The 23,996-nt window shown below is 48.1% G+C and overlaps 1 protein-coding gene across 2 annotated transcripts in view; it reads left to right on the forward strand.

Annotated features, from left to right (window-relative positions):
• Positions 1–22,136: 22,136 nt before the first annotated feature.
• The window catches only part of LOC105468793 (calpain 5), a 54,733-nt gene continuing 52,873 nt past the window's right edge, over positions 22,137–23,996 (forward strand). The window contains exon 1 of one of the 2 annotated variants that reach the window (XM_011719153.3): positions 22,137–22,265. The gene's annotated coding sequence lies outside the window, so the exon portion shown is untranslated. Of the gene's footprint in view, positions 22,287–23,996 lie in introns of both variants that reach the window. The other variant, XM_024788801.2, reaches the window with a different exon arrangement.

Here is a 23,996-nt window from a genome sequence, read left to right on the forward strand (position 1 = left end):
TGTTTTTTTGAGACAAAGTCTCACTTTGTCGCCCAGGCTGGAGTGCAGTGGCGCGATCTCAGCTCACTTTGCAAGCTCCGCCTCCCGGGTTCACGCCATTCTCCTACCTCAGCCTCCTGAGTAGCTGGGACTACAGGCGCCCGCCACCACGCCCGGCTTTTTTTTTTTCTTTCTTTCTTTTTTTTTTTGGATTTTCAGTAGAGACGGGGTTTCACCGTGTTAGCCAGGATGGTCTCGATCTCCTGACCTCTTGATCCACCCGCCTCAGCCTCCCAAAGTGCTGGGATTACAGGCGTGAGCCACCGCACCCGGCAATATAGTGCTTTTATTGTAAGTTATGTAAATATGAGGTAAATAAAAGAAAAATATCTTAAAATAAAATGTTCATTTTGATGTGTAAATTCTTGGGCCTAACAACACAATAAACACAGGCCTAATAAAACTCCCCTGCAAATGTCCAAATCTCTCCCTAGGGGGCAGTACACCTCTTCAAGAACTATTAGTCTACACAGAAAAACCACGGGAAAAAACCACACACGCGCACAAACCCTCCATATAATTAATTAGATTACTAAGAAAAGGTAGCAACTTCTCCAGATAAAAAATCAATATACAGGCCGGGCGCGGTGGCTCAAGCCTGTAATCCCAGCACTTTGGGAGGCCGAGGCGGGTGGATCACGAGGTCAGGAGATCGAGACTATCCTGGCTAACATGGTGAAACCCCGTCTCTACTAAAAATACAAAAAACTAGCCGGGCGTGGTGGCGGGCGCCTGTAGTCCCAGCTACTTGGGAGGCTGAGGCGGGAGAATGGCGTGAACCCGGGAGGCGGAGCTTGCAGTGAGCCGAGATCACGCCACTGCACTCCAGCCTGGGAGACACAGCGAGACTCCGTCTCAAAAAAAAAAAAAAAAAAAAAAAAAAAATCAATATACAAAAATCTAGGCCGAGGCGGGTGGATCTCTTGAGCCCAGGAGTTTGCAACCAGCCTGGGCAACATGGTGAAACCCCATCCCTACAAAGAATACAAAGATTAGCTGGGAGTGGTGGTGGCACCTGTAATCCCAGCTACTCAGGAGACGCAGGTGGGAGGATCGCTTGAGTCTGGGAGGTCGAGGCTGCAGTGAGCCCTGATCGTGCCACTGCACTCCAGCCTGGGTGACAGAGTGAGACCCTGTCTAAAAAACGAAAAAACAACCAAAAAAACTATTTATTTCCTGTATAGTAGCAACAAGCTGTCAGGACATGTCTTTTTTTTTTTTTTTTTTTTTTTTTTTTTTAGAGTGAAAGCAAGTTTACTAGAGAAGTAAAGATACAAAAGAATGGCTACTACATAGGCAGAGCAGCAACACAGGCTACTTGACTGAGTATACATACATGCTAAACAGGGGGTGGATTATTCATGAGGTTTTGGAAAAGGGAGGACAATTTCCAGAAATGAAGGTCCCTCCCCTTTTAAAACTATATAGGGTAACTTCTGGACGCCATGGCATTTGTAAACTGTCATCGTGCTGATGAGTGTCTTTTACCATGCTAATGCATTATAATGAGCATGTAATGAGCAGTGAGGACCACCAGAGGTCACTTTCATCGCCATCTTGGTTTTGGTGGATTTCAGTCAACTTCTTTTTTTTCTTTCTTTCTTTTTTTTATTATACTAGGAAATATGTGCACAAAGTGCAGGTTTGTTACATAGGTATACATGTGCCATGTTGGTTTGCTGCACCCATCAACTTGTCATTTACATTAGGTATTTCTCCTAATGCTATCCCTCGCCCAACCCCCCACCCGCTGACAGGCCCCGGTGTGTGTTGTTCCCCACCCTGTGCCCATGTGTTCTCATTGTTCAACTCCCACCTATGAGTGAGAACATGCGGTGTTTGGTTTTCTGTCCTTGTGATAGTTTGCTTAGAATGATGGTTTCCAGCTTCATCCATGTCCCTGGACATGAACTCATCCTTTTTTATGGCTGCATAGTATTCCATGGTGTATACATGCCAGGAAAAGTCATTTTTTAAAGTGTCAGTAGAAACAAAATTATACTCAGGGCTACATCTAAAAGAAGATATGTAAGAAAATAATTAAAAATTACGTTAAGATATATGTATATTTCTTTTATATATATATTACATATCTTTATGTCTTATAGCTATAAGATATAGCTATAAGAGATAGCTATAAGAGATATTTCGGCCGGGCACGGTGGCTCATACCTGTAAACCCTGCACTTTGGGAGGCTGAGACGGGTAAATCACGAGGTCAGGAGATTGAGACCATCCTGGCTAACATGGTGAAACCCTGTCTCTACTAAAAAAAAAATAGCCAGGCGTGGTGGCATGTGCTTGTAGTCCCAGCTACTCAGGAGGCTGAGGCAGGAGAATCGCTTATACCCAGGAGGCGGAGGTTGCAGTGAGACGAGATCACGCCACTGTACTCAAGCCTGGGTGACGGAGTGAGACTCCATCTCAAAAAAAAAAAAAAGATATCTGTAAGATATAGAGCTATATAAGATTTCTATATATAAATATATTAATTATTAGCAATTTATTAGTCTATATATTTTTGGGAGACAGAGTCTCGCTCTTGTCACCCAGGCTGGAGTGCAGAGGGACAATCTCAGATCACTGCAACCTCCGCCTCCTGGCTTCAAACAATTCTCCTGCCTCAGCCTCCCGAGTAGCTGGGATTACAGGTACCCACCATCACGCCTGGCTACTTTTTGTATTTTTAATAGAGACAGGGTTTCACCATGTTGGCCAGGCTTGTCTCGAACTCCTAACCTCAGGTGATCTGCCTGCCTTGGCCTCCCAAAGTGCTGAGATTATAGGCATGAGCCACCATGCCCAGCCTATATCTTATATATCTTAACATAATATCTCGTGTGTCTTATATGTCAAGCTACATATATCTTAACATAATTTTTAATATATATGTTAAATATATGTCAAAATTATTTTTTATATATATATATATTTTGGAGACAGGATCTTGCCCTGTCTCCCAGGCTGGAGTGCAGTGGTGCAATAGATCACAGCTCACTGATCACTAATGGCTCACTAACCCTGTATTATTCAAGCTGGTCTCAAACTCCTGGGCTCAAGCAATCCTCCCACTTCAGTCTCCCAACATCCTGGGATGACAGGCATGAGCCACCACATCTGGCTGTATTAAGATTTTTTTTTTTTTTTTTTTTTTGAGACGGAGTCTTGCTCTGTCGCCCAGGCTGGAGTGCTGTGGTGCAATCTAGGCTCACTGCAAGCTCTGGTTCCCGGGTTCACACCATTCTCTTCTCCCAGCCTCCCAAGAAGCTGGGACTACAGGCGCCCGCCACCACACCCAGCTAATTTTTTGCATTTTTTAGTAGAGACGGGGTTTCACCATGTTAGCCAGGATGGTCTCGATCTCCTGACCTCGTGATCCACACGCCTCGGCCTCCCAAAGTGCTGGGATTACAGGCATGAGCCACTGTGCCCGGCCTAAGATTTTTTTTAAATACACAAAGTAATGTAGAGAGACATCATGTTATAAAGTACCTCTAAGCCCCTCACCGCAACCAGAAAACAGGATTATTGTCTCACGCGTGTCCGTGTGAAGAGATCACCAAACAGGCTTTGTGTGAGCAACATGGCTGTTTATTTCACCTGGGTGCAGGCGGGCTGAGTCCAAAAAGAGAGTCAGCAAAGGGTGGTGGATTATCATAGTTCTTATAAGTTTTAGGATAGGCTGTGAAGTTAAGAGCAATGTTTTAGGGGCAGGGGGTAAAGTTCACCAAGTACATTCGCAAGGGCCGGGAGAATTACAAGGAAACTTCTTAAGGGTGAGGGATATTAGAACCTTCTTAAGGGTGGGGGAGATGATAAGGAACCTTCTTAATGGTGGGGGAGATTACTAAGTACATCAATCAGTTAGGGTGGGGCAGAAACAAATCACAATGGTGGAATGCCATCAGTTAAGCTATTTTCACTTCTGTGGCTCTCCAGTTGCTTCAGACCATCTGGATGTATACATGCAGGTTACTGGCGATATGATGGCTTAGCTTGGGCTCAGAGGCCTGACAATTATCATCCCTACTTGAAAAATGTGGAGGCCGAGGCCTGGGTAGAGAAGAGACCCACCCAAAATCAGTGGAGCCTGCTGGGCATGGAGGACTAACGGCCTGGGCCTCCTGCCTGCCGTTCCTGGGCCCTAACCACCACCCAGCCACCATGCCTTGGGCCCACTACTCCCAGAGTCCACAGGCTAGAGCTGCACAAGGCCAGAGGCTGGGTCTCCAAGCTTCAGAGAAAGGAGGCAGACAGCAATCTGGCCGTCTAGTCACTGGGGCACCTGGGAGTGTTCCATCTCCCACAATCTACCCGAATCCACATTTCAATTAAAACTTACTGAAAATAGAACACACACCAGCGAGGAAAAAATAAACCAGCCATAACATTGTTCACACTTTCAGTGAGAGGAAAGCATCCCAGCCCCCGCCACCTCAGATGCAGGTGGAGCTGGGCGGGGTAGAGGGCAGAACTCAAAGGCGAGGCCCCACCTCGGTTCCCCCACCCCAATGCCACACCTACTCACTCCCCTAAACCCTGAAGAAAGAGCAAATAATGATGCTGGAGAGACAGGAAGTCCAAGCCTGAAGGGTTTTGAGAAATGCCCTCCCTGCCCGACTCCCGTGCATGGGAAAGAGGGCCCTGAGAGAAGTGGCATCCAGCCTAGTGTCACACACTCCATCAGGGAGCCCAGGTGTGACCCTGCTCAGAATCCAGCCCTGGGGAGGGCAGTCTGTGAGAGGTTTGAATGACACAAATACTGTGAATGTTTGTTGACCCCTGGGCACCTGTGTTCAGTTGGCCAGGGCTGCAGGCACCTGCCGGAGGAAGGCATGGAGCACGGCCAGGGCCTATAACTGGGAGTACCGCCTGCGGGACCCCAGACCGCAGGTCCCCAGTCCCCGCTTCAGCAGTAGTTTTCAAACCATGAACTGAGACCCATGTGTGGGTCCTGAAATCAATTTAGAGTCTGAAATGCACATATAAAAAAATTAAAAAGAATAAAATAGAAATATCAAGTGAATTGCAGAGAGTAAAGATATAGGATCATGATATAAAATGTAATTCTAATTGTGGTTGTAGTTTAAAAACAAACAAACAAAAAATGTTTTGGCCGCGTGTGGTGGCTCACACCTGTAATCCCAACACTTTGGGAGGCCATGGCAGGAGGATCACTGGAGGTCAGGAGTTTGAGACCAGCCTGACCAACATGGTGAAACCCCATCTCTACCAAAAATTTTTTTAAAATAGCCGGGTATGATGGTGGGTACCTGTAATCCCAGCTACTCCGGAGGCTGAGGCAGGAGAATCACTTGAACCCTGAAGGCAGAGGTTTCTGTGAGCCAAGGTCAAGCCACTGCACTCCAGCCTGGGCAACAAGAGCAAAACTCCGTCTCAAAAAAAAAGAAAAGAAAGGAAAAAAAATGTTTTGCCTTGTAACAACAAAATTGCCAGGTTAAACGTCAACATAAAAACCAACATCATTTCTCTATACCAGGCATAATCAACTAGAAAATGTTATTTAAAAAAATATATACCATTCGTGATGTCTAGAACTTTCCCATGGTTCAGAAAAAAGGAATGAATGTTTGCAAACGAGCTTAAAGCATAAAGCAAATACAGCAAAACATTAGCAATTCATGAGTCCAAGTGAAGGACGTAAGAATGGTCATCGTTCTAGTCTTTCAACTTTTCTATAGGTTGATTTTTTTTTTTTTTTTTTTTTTTTTGAGACAGGATCTCACTGTGTCACCCAGGCTGGAGTGCAATGGTGCAATCATGGCTCACTGCAACCTCGACCTCCTGAGCTCAAGCAGATCCTCCCACCTCAGCCTCCTGAGTAACTAGAACTATAGGTATGCACAACCAGGCCCAGAAATTTTTTTTATTTTTCAGTTTTTTGTAGAGATAGGGTTTCCCTATGTTACCAGGGCTGGTTTCTACCTCCTGGGCTCAAGCCATCCTCCTACCTGCGCATTCCAAAGTGCTGGGATTACAGGCATGAACCACTGTTTCTGGCCTAGATTGACATTGTAAAGAATAAATAAAAAGTTGGGAGGAAATACCAACCATAATAACAACAAAAATTAGAAAGCATCTAGGAATTAAGTGACTGTATAAGTCCTTACAGGTGTCAGCCACCATGCCTGGCTTTTTTTTTTTTTTTTTTTTTTTTTTTTTTTTTTTTTTTCCTGAGATGGAGTCTTGCTCTGTTGCCCAGGCTGGAGGGCAGTGGCATGGTCTCAGCTCACTGCAACCTCCACCTCCTGGGTTCAAGCGATTCTCCTGCCTCAGCCTCCTGAGTGGCTGGGACTACAGGTGTGTGCCACCAGGCCTGGCTGATGCCTATAATACTAGCTACTTAGTAGGCTGAGGCAGGAGAATCACTTGAACCCAGGATGTGGAGGTTGCAGTGATCTCAGATCGAGCCATTGCACTCCAGCCTGGGTAACAAGAGCTAAACTCCCTCTCAAAAAAAAAAAAAAGCTAATTAGCTCGAGTGAGCCATTCTATAATGTATACATATTTCAAAACATCATGTTACACATGGTAAATATGTACAATTTTATTTGTCACTTTAAATACATAAATAAAAGTGTAAAAATAAGCTATGTAATATCATTAAGATATCAATTCTTTCCAAATTTATCTTTAAAATTCAAAGCAACCCTAATAAAAAAATCCATTTGGATTTTTTTATGAACTCAATAAACTTACTCTAAAATGTAAATAAATAGCAACATTAACTTTAAAATATAAGAGTTAAATTTGCCTTACTAGATATCACAAATAGCACCACAAAACTGTGGTGATAGAAACAGCACAGTACAAATAAAGGAACAGCCCAGTGAACAAAGGAGTGAACTCAGATGTAGATGCTGCCTCTGCGGGAACAGAGCATGCAGGGAGACACCTCTGTGGTAGATGCTGTGAGGAAAACTGGCTCACTCTACGGAAAATATAAAACTGAATTATTGCCCAATGCTTCATTCAAGGATGAACTCTAGCTGAGTTAGAGACCTAAATTTGATATGTGAAATTCCAAGGAGAGTGGAAGAAACTATCAGAGGCTATCTTGTGGCCTAGGTGTGGGAAAGGGCTTTTTAAACAAAATTTCAAAGCCATAAACCATATAATTTGTTTTTGAGATGGTCTTGCTCTGTCACCCAGGCTGGAGTGCAGTGGCATGATCACAGCTCCCTGTAGCCTCCATCTCTTGGGCTTAAACGATCATACTGCCTCAGCCTCTCAAGCAGCTGGGGCTCCAGGCGTGCACCACCATGCCTGGCTAATTTTTGTATCTTTAATAGGGATGAGGTTTCACCACATTGCCCAGGCTGGTCTTGAACTCCTGGGCTCAAGTGATCCTCCCACCTTGGCTTCCCAAAGTGCTGGGATTACAGGCTTCAGCCATCACTCCTGGCCTGAAGTTTGAGTGTGAATATATCAAGATTAAAGATTTCTGTTCAATGACAAACAAGGACAAATATAATAGAGGCTGACAGTGGGAGAGACACGTACACTGTCTAAACTCCACAAGGCATCAATATCTAGAATATACAAACCAAAACCCCAACAGAAGCGTGGGCAAAGGAGGCCAACATCACACTATATTTACAGAAGAGGAAATGCCCCACTTTCACAGCACGTGAGAAGATCCTCCAAATTGTGAATGACCGGAATAAACGACAAGTTAAAACAATGAGATATCTGCACTTACGGATGAGCAAAAATTAGAAAGACCTAAAAATGCCAAGTGTTGGCAAGGATGTACGGATATGGGTCAGTGAGGAATGGGGGGCAGGGTGGGTGGCATTCTGAGTAATATCCTGCCTTTGTTGTTAAATTAGGTGGCCCACGTGTCTCATGCCACCCGACGGCAGGATTCTGAGGTAGGTGTTCCAAAGAAGAGCTCATAAGCTGCATGTGGGAGGATGTTCATTGCAGAGTGATTCCAGGTGGCAGGGAGCTGGTGGCCACCTGGGTGTCCATCTCTCCAGAAGTAGGCAGCAAGCCGTGGGGGAGACGCCATGGCAAAAGTACTGCACCGTCATTAGAGCCAACAGTACATTACGCATAGCAGCAAGAAGGGATCTTAAATGCAGTGCTCAGTGCAAAAAGTAAGAAATAGAAGGAGATAAAATTACATTTTTGTAAATAAATAAGACACATTACCCAGGCACATGTGCAAAAAGATGCATATTAAACACCTTAGATCAGTTGGCTCTGGCAGGAGTGGAATGGGAATGGGGATAGAGGGAATAAAGCGATTAAACCATGATGGTGATTTATGCCAAGGACCAAGGAGTGGGCACATCAGCCTCTGTACCAGAGCCAAACCAGCCTGGGAAGCTCCATGTGGAGGAGGCCAGCAGGAGACTCTTTCTCTAAGCCCAGACCTGATCCGTATGCTGGGGAAGGAGGGAGGGAGCAGGGACATGCTCAAAGGCTCCCAAAAGAGAGTGCATGGGGAAGGGAGAGAAAGACGGGCTCCCACAGCATTGCTGGACAAACAGAGCCCAGGAAGAGAAGGCACTGGGAAGCCCTAGCTAGCCAGTCTGCTGCAGGCCCACAGAGCTCCACCCAGAGCTGAGACACCCAAGGGCACTGGATCACCTCCCTACCACACCTTGGCAGCCACATTCCCCAGGTGGGGCACAGAAGCCCATTTTCCAGGTCTCTCTGTCAGAGGCGTTGGAACCAGAGCAACTCCATCTTGAAGAGGGGCTGGGTAAAATGAGGCTGAGACCTGCTGGGCTGCATCCGCAGAAGCTTAGGTATTCTTAGTCACAGGATGAGATAGGAGATCAGTGTCTCGGGTAGTGATTATCTGGGGCCGGTGTTGTGTGGGCAGTAAAAAGAACTTATGAAGACAGTTGTAGATAAAGAAAGGCAGATTTATTCGAGAAAGTAGGAAAACACATTGCAAGAAAGCAATGGGCAGGCAGGCAAGAGCGGAGCTGACTGTAAGGAGACAAAGGCTTGCTTGGGATTTTATTGGATGATGCTTGTGCTGTGTGCTGGAGAGGTCTTTGCGCAGTACTGATAATGGCCGTAACTTGCACTTTCTATCAGGGTCTGGTGACAGCTGGGCACAGGAAGATGGTGAGTTATTTGTGAAGGAGGGCTATGTGTCCTGGACCATGAAGAAAGCAGATTTATAGCTTATCTGCTTTCTCTTTTTGCTTTCCCTTGGTTGCTCCAGCCTGACTCCCCCTTCCTAATCCCACAGTTAGTACAAGATACAGGTCATAAAGACCCTCTGATGAAACAGGATGCAGTAAAGAAGCTAGCCAAAGCCTGCCAAAACCAAGATGGCAAAAAAAAGGACCTCTGGTCACCCTCACTGCTCATTATACACTCATTATAAACATTAGCATTCTAAAAGACACTCCCAGCAGCGCCATCACAGTTTACAGATGCCATGGCAAGGTGAGGAAGTTATCCCATATGGTCTAAAAGAAAGAGGAGCCCTCAGTTCTGGGAAACTCCAACCCCTTTCCTGGAAAACTCATGAATAATTCATCCCTTGTTTAGCATATAATCAAGAAATAACCATAAAAATAGCCAACCCTAGTTGGGGGGCGAGATGACTTATGCCTGTAATCCCAACATTTTGGGAGGTTGAGGTGGGTAGATCACCTGAGGTCAGGAGTTCGAGACCAGCCTGGTCAACATGGTGAAACCCCATCTCTACTAAAAATACAAAAATTAGTAAGGTGTGGTGGCAGGCACCTGTAGTCCCAGCTACTCGGGAGGCTGAGGCAGAAGAATCGCTTGAACCCGGGAGGTGAAGGGGCTGCTCCTCTGCCTGAGGAGTAGCCATTCTTTTGTTTCTTTACTTCTCTAATAAATTGACTTTCACTTCACTGTGTGGACTCACAGTGAATTATTTCTTGCTTGAGATCTAATAGCTCTCTTTTGGGGTCTGGATTGGGAGTCCTTTCCAGTAACATCTCCACAAGGCACTACTTGTGGAGATTCGGAAGCACTACTGGTCCCTTGGATAGAGGAAGCACATTCCCCACCGGATTCTTCTCTATAATTGGATGAAGGGCTCTAATACAGAGAAATTGGATGCTCTGCTGATCTAGGGGTCAGGGCCCTTGTTTGTCCCAGGCCTGGGATAGCAGGTCATGCCTATTCTATTGATTATATCAGGGAAGTGGGTCACACGGGTCCCATAGCTGCCTTTCAACCTGGAGACGGAGGCTACCCCACATACCCCATTCCTCAAAGTGAGGATACAGCCCCCTTGGTTCCTATAGACACCTCCCCTTGCCCAAAGCTGGGCTGTGTGCCATGGAAGCCAGAAGATCAGGAAACACCACCTGCTTTGAAGGGTCAACCCTCTCTTTGCCCCAGGGTCGCAGAGAAAACTGCCAGGCTCTTAGCGTTACATCAGCATTAGAACGGTTTCTTTAGAGATGCTCCTCTGCACCCTGGGACAGTCATTTATGGAATAATTCTGTTGTGATGCAGGCCCCTCCTCCCAGCAGCCCGGACTCAGCCTAGTCTGTGAATAGCAAACAGCTCCATTAACCTATTTTCCCAGCAGAAGAGCAGTCTTTCCAGAAGATTAATTCTGATGCTCCCAAGAACACAGGGATGACGTCAGTTTTTAAAATGTCATCCTTGATTATTGACTCCTGCTCTCAAGAGGTTGTTTTCTGTGTTTTTGTTTTGTTTTGTTTTTGTTTTTTGAGACAGAGTCTTGCTCTTGTCACCCAGGCTGGAGTGCAATGGTGCAACCTTGGCTCACTGCAGCCTCTGTCTCCCGGGTTCAAGTGATTCTCCAGCCTCAGCCTCCTGAGTAGCTGGGATTACAGGTGCCCACCACCATGGTTGGCTAATTTTTGTATTTTTACTAGAGATAGGGTCTCACCGTTTCGGCCAGGCTGGTCTCAAACTCCTGACCTCAGGTGATCCACCTGCCTTGGCCTCCTAAAGTGCTGGGACTACAGGCGTGGCACAATGCCCGGCCAAGAGTTTTAAGCAAGAGTAAAGGATTGGATTTGGATTTCAGCAAGTTCATGAGCTGCTGGGGTAGCAGGATCTGGGGTAGGGAGCCCTGGGGATGGTGGGGAGGTGGTGCGCAGTAGTGCACCTGTTCTTGTGGGAAGAAAGGAGTGGAGGGGTCCAGGGGTAACAGGAGCAGGACCCGGCAGGGCATAGTGCCTTGGCATGTTGAGGGGTGGGAAAGGGGAGAAGGGGAGAGAAGGAAGTGATCTTGGACCTGCAGGGCTGGTCCCTGGAAAGTGGGGGTTGGGGACATGGTGTGCTTGTCAGGGCCCAGAGGAAGACTGGTTTGGCTTTGGCCCTAGGAGTGGAGTGATTAGGGTAGGGGGATTCAGCAGACTGGGGCCCCTGGGCCTGGAGCTTGGAGAAGATCTAAGCACCTGTGCCTGGAAAGCGAGTGGTCCTACGAGCCTGTGGAAGCACCTAGGGGCATGGAGAGTCCCCCACACCCCAACTGCCTCTGACCCTACCCCACCTCTCCCATAGCTTCCCAGAATGCAGGTGAGGTGAGGGCCCTGAGTGTCACCCGAATGCTCTATGCCAGGTGTCAGCCAGGCCCCTCCCTGTGTCCCCTTCTTTTATCCCCTCCGTCCTCACTGCTGGGTCCAGGCTGAAGGGCTCTGAAGCACTGCCCTGCCCCTGCTGAGCAATGCTGGACTCTGCACAGAAGTGGGGAAAAGGGAGCTCCCTGCCCCTAAACTCTTGGGGATGGGGCACAGCTGTCTGGGTGGCCTGAGACTCCTGCGGGCAACCCCCTCCAATCCCTGTTCAAATGGGAGTCCAAGGGACCAGCTGTGGTGGGGCAGGGGCTCCTTCACACTTTAGGGCTCCTCTTGGTGCCAGAGTACTTGAAACCTTCAGGTGAAACCAAAGCTTCCTAGCAAATGGGCTCCTATACCCAGGCCCAAGGGGACACCAGATCTACCCCTCCTCTGGGCCTAAATATCTTAAGGCTCAGCCAGGACCCCTTGCACCCCCAATCCAGCCATATGCTCCCTCCCCCACCCTGCCTCCTTGGTGCTAATTTGTAACCACTGCCCAGATAGAGTCAATTTATGATGACAGGGGCATTGCAATAGAGAAAGAGGTTAATTCACACAGAGCCAGCTGAACAGGAGACCAGAGTCTTATTATTACTCAAGTCAGTCTCTCTGAAAACTTGGAGAATGGGGTTTTTTAAGAATAATTTGGTGGGTAGGGGGCAAGGGAGTAGAGAGTGGTTATTGGTTGGGTTAGAGATGAAATCACAGTGAGTCAAAGCTGTCCTTTTGCACTGAGTCAGTCTCTAGGTGGGAGCTACAAGACATGATGAGCCAGTTTATCCATTCGGGTGACACCTGATCCATCAAGTGAAAAATACCTTCAGCACCAGTCTTAGGTTTTACAATAATGGTGTTACCCCTAGGAGTAATTGAGGAGGTGTAGAATCTTGTGGCCTCTGGCTACATGTCTTCTAAACCACAAATTTCTTTCTTTCTTTCTTTCTTTCTTTCTTTCTTTCTTTCTTTCTTTCTTTCTTTCTTTCTTTCTTTCTTTCTTTCTTTCTTTATTTTTTTTTTTTGTGAGACAGAGTCTTGCTCTGTTGCCCAGCCTCGAGTGCAGTGGCATAATCTCAGCTCACTGCAACCTCCGCCTCCTGGGTTCAAGTGATTCTCCTGCCTCAGCCTCCTGAGTAGCTGGGACTATAGGCATGTGGCACCACGCTTGGGTGCTTTTTGTATTTTTAGCAGAGACAGAGTTACACCATGTTGGCCAGGCTGGTTTCGAACTCCTGGCCTCACCTACCTCAGCCTCCCAAAGTGCTAGGATTACTGGCATGAGCCACTGCTCCCAGCTGACTTCTAAACCATAATTTCTAATCTTGTGGCTAACTTATTAGTCCTATAAAGGCAGGCTGGTCCCCAGGCAAAAGGAAGTTTGTTTTAGGAAAGGGCTGTTGTTATCTTTGTTCCAAAGTTAAACTATAAACTTGTCTCCCAAAATTAGTTCTTACACCCAAAATGAACAAGGGTAGCTTGGAGGTTAGAAGCAAGATGGAGTCAGTTAGGTCAGATCTCTTTTACTGGTATAATTTTTTCACTGTTATAATTTTTGCAAAGGCAGTTTTAGAACTGGGAACCCAGAGCAGAATCAGTCAGAGCCCCATCAACTGGGAAGTGGGGGCATATGTACACATATCAGCCTAAGGGCAGGGTGAGGGCAGGTGCCGCTGCCTCTGGGTCCCAGATTGCACAGGGAGGATGCAGGCACCGCTCCTGCCCACCCTTACTCCCTAACCCTGCCAGACCTGGGGACCCAGAGGCCCCTCTTTGACAATATGCAGGCAGCAGCCCCAGGTGCTGGCTTGGTTCCAGTTCTCTCCACTGGCTGGGGCCTTGGGCGGGATTTTCTTACCCCAGGGTCGCAGGGGCTGCATCAGGAGCTTGCAGGGCCTGGCAGGAGGATTTAGGTGGACACTCCTAGCACTTGGGAAAACAGTCTGGCAGTTCCTCAAAAAGTCAAACATGGAGTTACCCTATGACCCAGCAAGTCCACTCCCAGGCATATACCCGAGAGAGTTGAAGACAGATGTCCACACAAAATCTTGCACATGCAGCCTGGGTAACACAGTGAGACTCCATCTCCACAAAAAAAATAAATAAATAAAAATTAGCCAGGCATGGGGATGCATGCCTGTAGTTCCAGCTATTAGGAAGGCTGAGGTGTGAGAATCACTTGAACTTGGGAAGTCAAGGCTGCAATGAGCCGTGATCGTGCCACTGCACTCCAGCCTGGGCCACAGGGTGAAAACTTGTCTCAAAAAAAAAACCTTGCACATGGATATTCAAAGCATTATTCACAGTAGCCAAAGAGAGAAAAAATCCCAATGTCTGTTAACAAAGGAGTGAATAAACAAAATGTGGTATGTTCATACAATGGAATATTATCCAGCCCTAAAAAGGAATGAAGTACAGGTACATGCTACAACATAGATGGACCTTGCAAACATCATGCTAAGTGAAAGAAGCTAGACTTTGGGAGGCCAAGGCAGAAGGATCACTTGAGGTCAGGAGCTAGAGACCAGCCTAGGCAACATAGTACGACTCTGTCTCTACCAAAATTAAAAAGTTAGCTGGGCACAGTGGCACACACCTGTAGTCCCAGCTATTCAGGAGGCTGAGACAGGAGGATCACTTGAGCCCAGGAGCTTGAGGCTGCAGTGAGCTGTCATTAAGCGGCTGCACTCCAACCTGAGCAACAGAGTGAGACCCTGTCTCAAAAAAGAAAGAAAGAAAGAAAGAAAGAAAGAAAGAAAGAAAGAAAGAAAGAAAGAAAGAAAGAAAGAAAGAAGAGAGAAAGAAGAAAGAGAGAAAGAAGAAAGAGAGAAAGAAAGAAAAAGAAAGAGAAAGAAAGAAGAAAGAGAGAAAGAAAGAGAGAGAGAAAGAAAGAAAGAGAGAGAGAGGGAGGGAGGGAGGGAGGAAGGAAGGAAGGAAGGAAGGAAGGAAGGAAGGAAGGAAGGAAGGAAGAAGAAAGCAAGCAAGCCAGGCCAACTCAAAAGGCCACATATTGTATGATTTCAATATATGAAATACCCACAATAGCCAAATCCATTGAGATAGAGATTTGAGGTTACCAGGGGATAAGGGGAGGGGGAAATGGAGAATGCTTGGGTATGGGGTTTCTACTGGGATGGTGAAAATCATCTGAAATTAGATAGTGGTGATGGTTGCACAATTTTGTAAATATACTAAAAACTACTGCATTTTGTACTTTAAAGGATGAATTTTATGGCATGTAAATGATATCTCAATAAGAAGAGCAAAAAAGGTATAGTCAGAGAAGTATCACTCCCTCCTCTTCCCTGCTATCCTATCCCATTCACCAATTCTTTCTACTCCTTTCCACCTGTCCCTGTAGGTAACCAATCTCATCAGTTTCTGATCTTTCCTTCTTGTACTTCTCTGCATAGATGAGTAGACACCTGTGCACGTTCTTGTATTGTCTTCTCTCTTCATGTGTGTTCTGGGATTTACACTGTATCAATTCAATGTGCTCCTCCTCATTTTCTTTTACAGCTGCTTAGTGCTCTGTTACCTGGATATACTACAATTTATTCAACCACTCTCCCACTTGTGGGTATGTAGATTGTTTGCAATATTTGCAATTAAAAAGAACGCATCAGTGAAAAAAGGCTTTGCGTGTGTATTTCCATACTGCCACAGGTAAAGGTTCTGAGGAGATTCCGAGAAGTGGAGTTGCCTCAGGTTAAAGAGTACATGTGTATGTAGTTTTCTTAGGTATTACCAATTCCCCTAGAATTGTACCAAATTGTACCAAATTGTATTCCCACCAGCAATAACTGTGAGCGACTGTTTCCCTACAACTTGGTGAACAGAATGTGTTGTGATCATTTTTATTGTCAGTCTGAAAAGTGAAAAATAGCATCTCACTGTGGCTGTGATTTGCCTCACTCTAGTTATCCATGTCCTTGAATCTTTTTTCATAAGTTTGAGGGCCATTTTAATATGTTTTTTGGTTAGTTACCTGTTGGTGCCTTTCCCCTCACTTTACCATTGAATTTGGGGGTTTGTGGTATTTTGTTACAGCAGCCTGAGCTGACCAAGACAGGTGGCTTTGTTTTTCACACTTAGATTCCTGATCCATTCAGTTTATTCTTTTGTTGGATGTGTGCTATGGTTTAGATGTTTGTTCCCTCCAAGGCTCATGTTCAAATGTGATCCCTAGGGTTGAAGTGGGGCCTGATGGGAGGTGTTTGGCTCATGGAGGTGGTCTCTCATGAATAGATTGATGCTTTCCTTGGTGGCAAGTGACCTCTCACTTTCTTAGTTCCTGGGAGAGCTGCTTGTTGAAAGATTCTGACATCCTCTCCCCTATCTATTGCTTCCCCTCTTGACATGTGGTATCTGCTCACATCAGCTCCCCTTCACCTTCCACCATGAGTGGAAGCAGCCTGAGTCCCTCACTGGACACCCAGTCTTGAACTTTCCAACCATCAGAATTGGGAGCCAAATCAACTTTTTTCTTTATAAATTACTCAGTCTCAGGTATTCCTTTATAGCAGCACAACACAAAATATGACAGTGTAACATATGGATTTAATTTTATTTTTTTCCAAATGGCTCCCAGTTGTCCCAGCTCTATCTATTGCAAAGTCTATGTTTAGTGTGTAGCAAAGGCAACATCTCAAATTAGTGGGGTAAAGATGTTTTGGGACTAATCCTAAATTTTCTAGTCTATTCCAATTTGTCTGTTCACGTACCAGAACCATCCCAGTCTTAATTACAGAAGACTTTTTTTTTTTTTTTTTTTTTTTTAATGTCTGGCAAGTCTAGCTTTCTCTCATGGTTTTTCTTTTCCAATGTCTTCCTATCTGTTCTTGCAAGCTTATTTTTCTATGTGAACTTTTGTATCAACAGGTCTATCTTCATAAAATACCTTGCTGTTTTTTTAATTGGGATTACATGGAGTTTAAAATTAACTTAGGGAGGACTAACGCCATTACAATGTTGACTTTTCCTATGCAAACAAAGCGATATTTTTCCATTTGTTTTCCTTTCGTGTCTTTCAAAACTGTTTCAAAAATTTCATCATGGCCAGGCGCGATGGCTCACGCCTGTAATCTCAGCACTTTGGGAGTCCAAGGTGGGCAGATCACCTGAGGTCAGGGGTTCGAGACCAGCCTGGCCAACATGGTGAAACCCTACCTTTCCTAAAAAGAAAAAAATTAGTCAGGTATGGTAATGTACACCTGTAATTCCAGCTACTCGGGGGACTGAGACACAACAATCACTTGAACCCAGGAGGCGGAGGTTGCAGTGAGCTGAGATTGTGCCCCTGCACTCCAGCCTGGGCGACAGAGTGAGCCTCTGTTAAAAAAAAAAAAAAATCCTCATATAGGTATATACATAAAGGCCATTATATTTTACATGTTAATTTTGTATCCTTCTACTTCACTAAACTCCTTTACTATTTGAATTAGTTTTATCATTGATTCTCTGGGGTTCTTCAGGTATATTATGCCATATGTAAATAGAAATAGTTCTCCTTCTTCTTTACCATTCTCAGGCCTCCAATTGATTTCTCCTGTCTAATTGCATTGGCTAATACATCTAGTACAACGTGGAATAGTGGTGGATATAATGGCATCTTTGCCATGTTTCTCTTCTTTCATTCTCTTTTTATTTTTTAGAGTCAAGGTCTCACTCTGTCACCCAGGCTGGAGTACATGGCATAATCAGGGCTCACTGCAGCCTCAAACTCCTGGCCCCAAGGGATCCTCCTACTTCAGCCTTTTGAGTAGCTGGAACTACAGGCAAATGCCAGCACACTTGGCTTTTTTTTTTGTTTTTTGTTTTGCAGAGATAAGGTCTCATTTTGTCTCCCAGGCTGACCTCAAACTCCTGGCCCATGCAACCCTCTTGTCCCAGTCTCCCACAGTGTTGGGATTGCAGGCATGAACCACTGTGCCTGGCCCTTGTTATGCTCTTGATCTTAGTGGAAGTGCTTCCAGTGTCTCTTGATTAAATAAGATGCTGGTTTATATGACTGTATCTTATCATACTGAGAAAGTATCCCTCAATTCCTGTTTCACTGAGTGTTTTGATCATGAATGGGTATTGAATTTTGTTAAAGCTTTCTTAGTATTTATAGAGAAATAAATGAGCATATTATTCTCCCCTTAGGTTCATTCATATGGTACATGCTTGTTGTATATTGAATTGGATCCCATAGAATGAATCAATCCTGATGATACCTTTATCAGAATTAGGGGTACCTTTATCTTGAACTTCTAGCCTCCAGGACTGTGAGACAATACATTTCTGTCATTTGAGCAGCCCAGTTTGTCGTTATGGCAGCCCTAGGAAACTAATGCAATGCTATTAATGGATGAAGTTTTCTAATATTAAAGCTACTCTGGAGGCTGAGGCAGGAGAATCGCTTGAACCTGGGAGGTGAAGGTTGCAGTGAGCTGAGATCATGCCACTGCACTCCAGCCTGGGTGACAAGAGCAAAACTCCGTCAAAAAAAAAAAAAAAAAAAAAACAACAACCTTGCATTCTTGGTCTGACTGGTTTTTAATAATATCTAGGATAGTAACAAAATATAAGCAGTGTTTCAGAGAAGGATAGACTTGAAAGCAACTCAGAAGTCATCTTGTCTCAATATCCCAATTTCCATCACACCTGTTCTGCCCTGGAGTCCCTTGTGAGCTCCCATTTTTGACCACACAGGGATGCACCATTAGCAACTATTCCCCACTGAAAGTTCTGTGTCTGACGGGCCTGCTCACTCTGCAATCTTGACACCCCCTTGCCGGAGCTGGCCAGATGAGAACGAAATGAACTGGTTAATAGGGTGATTTTTAATATTCCTCCCAGAGACACCAAGCCTTAGAAGCCTCCACTTTGAGCCACTCCCCATGCCACAGCTTCCTTTAGGATTCTCACACAATAGCTTGGCAATTAAGTCTGTTGGGATTAAAAAATACATTATTATGATAAGCTTCACCTGGGAAATCCTATTACACACAGGAGCAGTGAAGAAAGGGGTTTTCTGACTTGGGCAGAGAAGATTCTGTCTCTAGGCTCTGGTAAGATAGAGGGTATAAAGTCTGGCAGAACCAGGAAGAGAGGGGTGGATCAGCTCTGGGGGACAAAAGGCTCTCCCAGGTAGAGGGGAAAGGGCTGTGCTGTGAGGAAGTGAGTTCCCAGTTACAGTGGCATCCAAGCAGAGGTGAGACAGCCAGTCAAGGAGCCTGCGGAGGTGACCTTTTCCTGGAGGAGATAGGAAGAGGGAAGGGAAAGCCCACAAGAGTGGAGTCAGACAGGGTAGGTTTGGATTCCAGTTACTAATTGTGTGACCTGGGGCATCTCCCTGAGGCTTGGTTCTGTCATCTGGAAACTGGACTAATCAGAGCTGCTGCAGAGGGCGGTTGTGAGAAATGGGAAGTGCACTTCCACATCAGGCCCTGTGATGGCACCATTAGATGACTCAGTTTATAAAAACTGACCAGCAGGATTCTGGGGCCAGAGCATCATCAAAGTCCCACCTTTCCCCAACCTTACTGGGCAGATCTGGCTCTTCCTGGCTTATCTTGGGGACCTCTCTCTTCCCCAATAGCAGGGCCAATGCTCTGTCCACCCGGCCACCAGGGTGGGTGTCTTGGGCAGGTCACTCTCTCACTAGGCCTCTTTCCTCACCTGTCAGAAAAGGTGGAGCTGCTGGAGATGGTTAAAGGACTGGGCCCTTCCAGCGCTAACCTGCTAGGGTGGCTGGGCTTCTCACTAGCCATGAGTGCATGTCTCTGCTTCTGGGACTCAGTGTCTTCACAAAATGAGGGACTGGGGTCAGATGTCAATAACACCAGCTAGCAAATGCTGAGAGCTCTTACTCCAAGCAAAGGACTACCATGAGGGCTCCACATGGCCCGGCCCATTTAACCCCACAACAACTCCATGGTGCAGTTTTTGCTATGTTGGCTTTACAGGAGAGGATACTGGCACAGTGAGGTTGGGTCACTTGTCTGAGGTCACTCAGCTAATATGAGCCCAGGCAGAGTCCCTGCTTACAACTATTGCAGAATACCCTCTTGTGGCTCCAATGCTTTGAGATACAGAAGAGGGTCTGAGCATCCTCTGAACCCCACTGTTTTGTGGGCTGAGGCAAACACGCCTTCTCAGACACAACCCCAGCTCCACCTTGGAACACATGGGAGTTGCCCAGCCCAGAGACAATGCTGCCCAGTATCCTACACAACCGGGCCTTTAGCGAGCCCCATGACTTGCCTGTACCTGGTCATCACACACTTCAGCTAGAAGCCCATTTTACAGACAGGGAAAATGAGGCTGTGAAAGGATAGAGGACCTGCCCAGATCACACAGCCAGTAACTGGCAGAGTGAGGACTGGAGCCCAGATCTGCTTGGCTCTACCAGTTGCTGCTGTCTTCCTGAGAATGACCCTTGGCCTCTGCCCTCCAGGAACTTTGGCCTCGCAGGGGAAATTTTGGTCCCACCAGCAACTCTGAGAGACGCAGCCTGAGAAGGGCCATAGGTGAGCAAGGGAGCTTTGGGATGCTGCGGCTCAGGGAGGATGGAAGAGTCCTTCAGACGGTCACAGATCAGTATGGGCAAGGGTTCAGGTGGGGAGAGTAGAGCCCCTGAAATGACCCTTGAAGGGCTGGTGAAGCTGTTGCTCCCAGTACAGGGCATGGAATGAGGTTAGGGGAGATGGGGGAGTCAGATGGGGTGCAGTCTTAGAACACTCTTCTGTGGGTGGCGGGTCTCAGCTGCATATGTGAAAGTCTTCTTTGGTTGGATAGAAAGCTCCCGAGGGGGCTGGGGCTACTCTTAAGGGAGAAGCATCTGGGTGGCCTGGGACAGAGGCAGGGAGGTTGGGGAGAGGCTAGAGAAGTCCGGGTGACTGAGAGTGAGGTGAGGCAGGGACTCTGCTTAGTGTAAAGAAAGGAAAATCGTGAGTCCTTTCTAGGGGCATTTCAGGCAGCTAGCTAGCTTTGAGAAGTAAACGAGCACCTTGACAAGCAACAAGGTAATTGTAGCTTAAAACAAGGGCCACCCAAATAAGTTAGAGCCACAAGATGTCTGGTTCCCTATAGAAACTAAAGATAACATCTTGACCTATGTCCCTGAATTGTTTTTCACAGCTGTCACTTAGGCCTCAGACAAGGGGAAACTGAGGGCTGTTCTTTAAATTTCTTCCCAAGGGTTCTGCAAAGAGTCACACCCATAAGCCAATGCTTAACATTCCTATCTGTGGAGCCCAGGTTTTTAGACAGTCTTGCTTCCTAAACCAATTGCAAATCACAGAATCTCTGAATCCACCTATGACCTGTAACTCCCCTGCCTCAAAATATCTCACCTTTTTGGGCCAAGCCAATGTATAGCTCCAGAGTATTTATTTATGACTTTGCCTATAACCTCTGTCTCCCCACCTTTAAAAACCCTTACATGTAAACCATCGAGGAGTCCGGGTCTTAAGCATTAGCTGACCTATTCTCCTTGCTTGGCACCCTGCAATAAATGCCTCCCTTTCTGCCGCTGCAAATCCTGATGTCAGTGTTTGACTTTGCTGCACCGGGTGGGTGGACCCAAGTTTGTTTCGGTAACACAAGAAGTTGATGAAATCATTAACTGAGACTGGGAAACAAACTGGAGGGGGAGAATGAGTGGGCTGATAGGCTCATCAGATCAGATGGGCGTCTGTCCTGCTGACTCAGGGTGGGGGACGGTGGCACCCCTGAGTCCCTACTGTAGGCAAGAACTAGTCACCCCTAAACCTTCTCTATCGGATTCCCCAAACGGCCTGGGATGGGTAGAGATTATAGTCCCCATTTTACAGATCAGGAAACCGAGGCTCGGTGCCATCCCAGGGCATTCCGGGAGCCAGTCACGGACAGAGAGTCAAACGTGAGCCGGTGAGCCCATCGCAGCACCGGGTTAAGTGCTCAGGCCGGGGTCAGTTTTCCCATCTGACAGAGGCCGTCTGCGGCTCACAGGGGCCTGGGCTCCCTCTTCTCCATCCGAACACTTGGGATGGATGTGAAGGTGGAGTTCGGAAAGGGAGGGGTGCCGCCCACCAAGTCCTGGTTCTGGCAGGCACCCCGGCCCTTGCGGGCCCTCGGTACTAGACGCCAGCTCCAAGTCAGCCGCGGCTCAGGCCCGCCCTCGGGGAGCTGAACCCACGCCTCGGCCCGATCCCTCGCGGTGCAGCCAGCCCTTGGGAGGCTGCCCACGGGGATGCACCCAACCGCAGACAGATAGTCTGGGAAGGAGGGAGAGAGAGGGCCCGACTGAGTCGGTAGAGGTTGTGGGTGCCGCTAGGGGCCCCAAACCCCCCTTCAACATCCGGGCTGGAACCAGACCGCTCCTCTGAGCGGCCGCCCGCGGCGCCAGGGCGCATGCGCGCACCGAGCTCACGGCCGCCCGCTCCGCCCCACGGGAGACCACGCCTCCGGCTCACCACGGGCGAATGGGCAGAGGCCGTGGGCGGGGAGGGGCGGGGCGGAGCCGGGCCCGGCCGGCCGAACCCGGGGAATGCGAGCGCCAGCCCCCGCCCCAGGCCAGTCCCAGCTGCATCTCCTGCCAGAACTCCAGGCCGCTACGCGGGGCGGCTGCAGCCTCCGCTCCAGCGCCCACGCCGTGCCCTGCATCCCGGGAACCCGGCTGGACCCGCGGTGGCGCGGCCGGTAGGAGGCGCGCGGAGGGAGGCATGTGCTTCTATGTGTGTGTGTGTGTTTCGGGGGGGGCGTGTGAGGATGCAGCGTGAGCCAGTGCGTTCTTCGGTACCACGAATCGGTGGAGGGGGCTGCATCTCCCGCGGGCCTGGGGGGAAAGGAAGTGAGCGCTGGCTGGGGGGCGGGGTCCTGGACGATCCGCCTGGGCTCCCTGGGCTCGTCCCCACCCCCACCCCCACCCCCGGCGAGGAGTCTTTTTTTCATCTCCCTCTGGGTGTCTCTGAGTCGTTTTCCTAGTGCGGACGCGCTGGAAGCGCCTAACACCCGGGGCTAGACTGTCCCTTCCTCTCATCTTCCTTACAGTTCCCCCTCTTCTGTTCCCTCCTTAACCCCCCCTTTCATTCCTGCTATCCACCAACCCCTTCTGGGTACTACCCCACCCAGGCTTGGGAAAGGGGCAGGGCCGAGGCTCCTGCTGCCCCAGCCTATCCACTTCTTGGCACTCCTCCCCAGGTTGAATGGGGGCTTTTCTCCTTGACTGCAGGGCGGGTGCACACGTGTGTGTGTGTGTGTGTGTGTGTGTGTATGTGTGTTGCAGGAGTGTGTATTGCCGGAGTGTGGGAGAGTGGTCTGGGAGGGAATGGATCTTTGATTTCTCAGACCTGAGTTCCCACCTCTGTTCCTCTGGGTTGGGGGGGTCTCAGAAGACTGGCCTAGGGGACCAGAGGTGAAGTAGGACCAAAGATCATTAACAGGTGCGACGTTCTCTCTCCCAGTCATTTCGTGTGGTGGGATTCACCCCCAAGTTCCATACAGATGAGCAGAGTGGGGCACAGAGAGGCAAAGTCAGCTGCCCTCTCAGGGCTGCTGAGCCAGAATTTGAACCTGGGTCCGCCTGGCTCTCATCCCAGAGTCTCCTCCCTACACCCGTGGTTTGGAGAGAAAAGTACTGAGGGTGACTATCCCAGGACTCAGGGGAAAGAGAGATCTGGGCAGACTTCTTGGAAGAGGGGCTTAAGGATGAGGCTCAGCCAACTCAATGAGTCTGAGGCCTGCTGGAGGAACCACTGTGTTCCGCAAGGATTGACACCTCCCACGGTCCTGGGGCTGGTCCTTGCTCCTGTCCCGAGGGTCAGGGAGTGGGATGGTCTGGCTGCCTTTGCCTCCTGGGCAGGGTGTGGTGGGCCCCGCTGCTGCTGCAGGCCAGGCCAGGCTAGTTGCCAGCACACAGAGGCATGGTCTTTGCCCTGAGGAGCGTCCCTTCTGACGAGACAGGCAGTGGGTCCACAGATAAGGCCCTGCCCAGAGTTGTACCCAGTGCTGGGGATGAGTTCACTTGCAGATTCGTTGGGGCTGGGTCTCAAAGAAGTCCACCAAGCAGAAAAGAAAAGGCAGGGGATCGCAGCCCCAAGGAATAGCATGAGTAAAGACCTGGCAGTGTGAAAATGAATGCTGGTGGGGTGGATTGCGGATGAGATAGGTCAGATGTGTGTCCAAGAAGGGTCACCTTTGGCTGCGTAGTGGGTGGGCTTCTGTTGAGGCCTGTAAGGAGGAGGCCAAAGCAGGGAGAGGGCCCTCCCTTCTGCTCTCCTCTGCTCCCCACCCAGGGTTAGCCTTGGCAGGGGAGGAGGGGCCCTGATAAAGGTTCCCAGAGCAGGGGTGCTGGGGGCAGGAGGTGCCCAGGGGCTACACAGGGCCCCAGTGCTGGGGGAAGGTAGGTGGGGCTGCCCCTGTGAGATGGGG

Source organism: Macaca nemestrina, chromosome 12 (assembly GCF_043159975.1).
Source record: "Macaca nemestrina isolate mMacNem1 chromosome 12, mMacNem.hap1, whole genome shotgun sequence".
In the NCBI taxonomy this organism is placed as follows: Eukaryota; Metazoa; Chordata; class Mammalia; order Primates; family Cercopithecidae; genus Macaca; species Macaca nemestrina.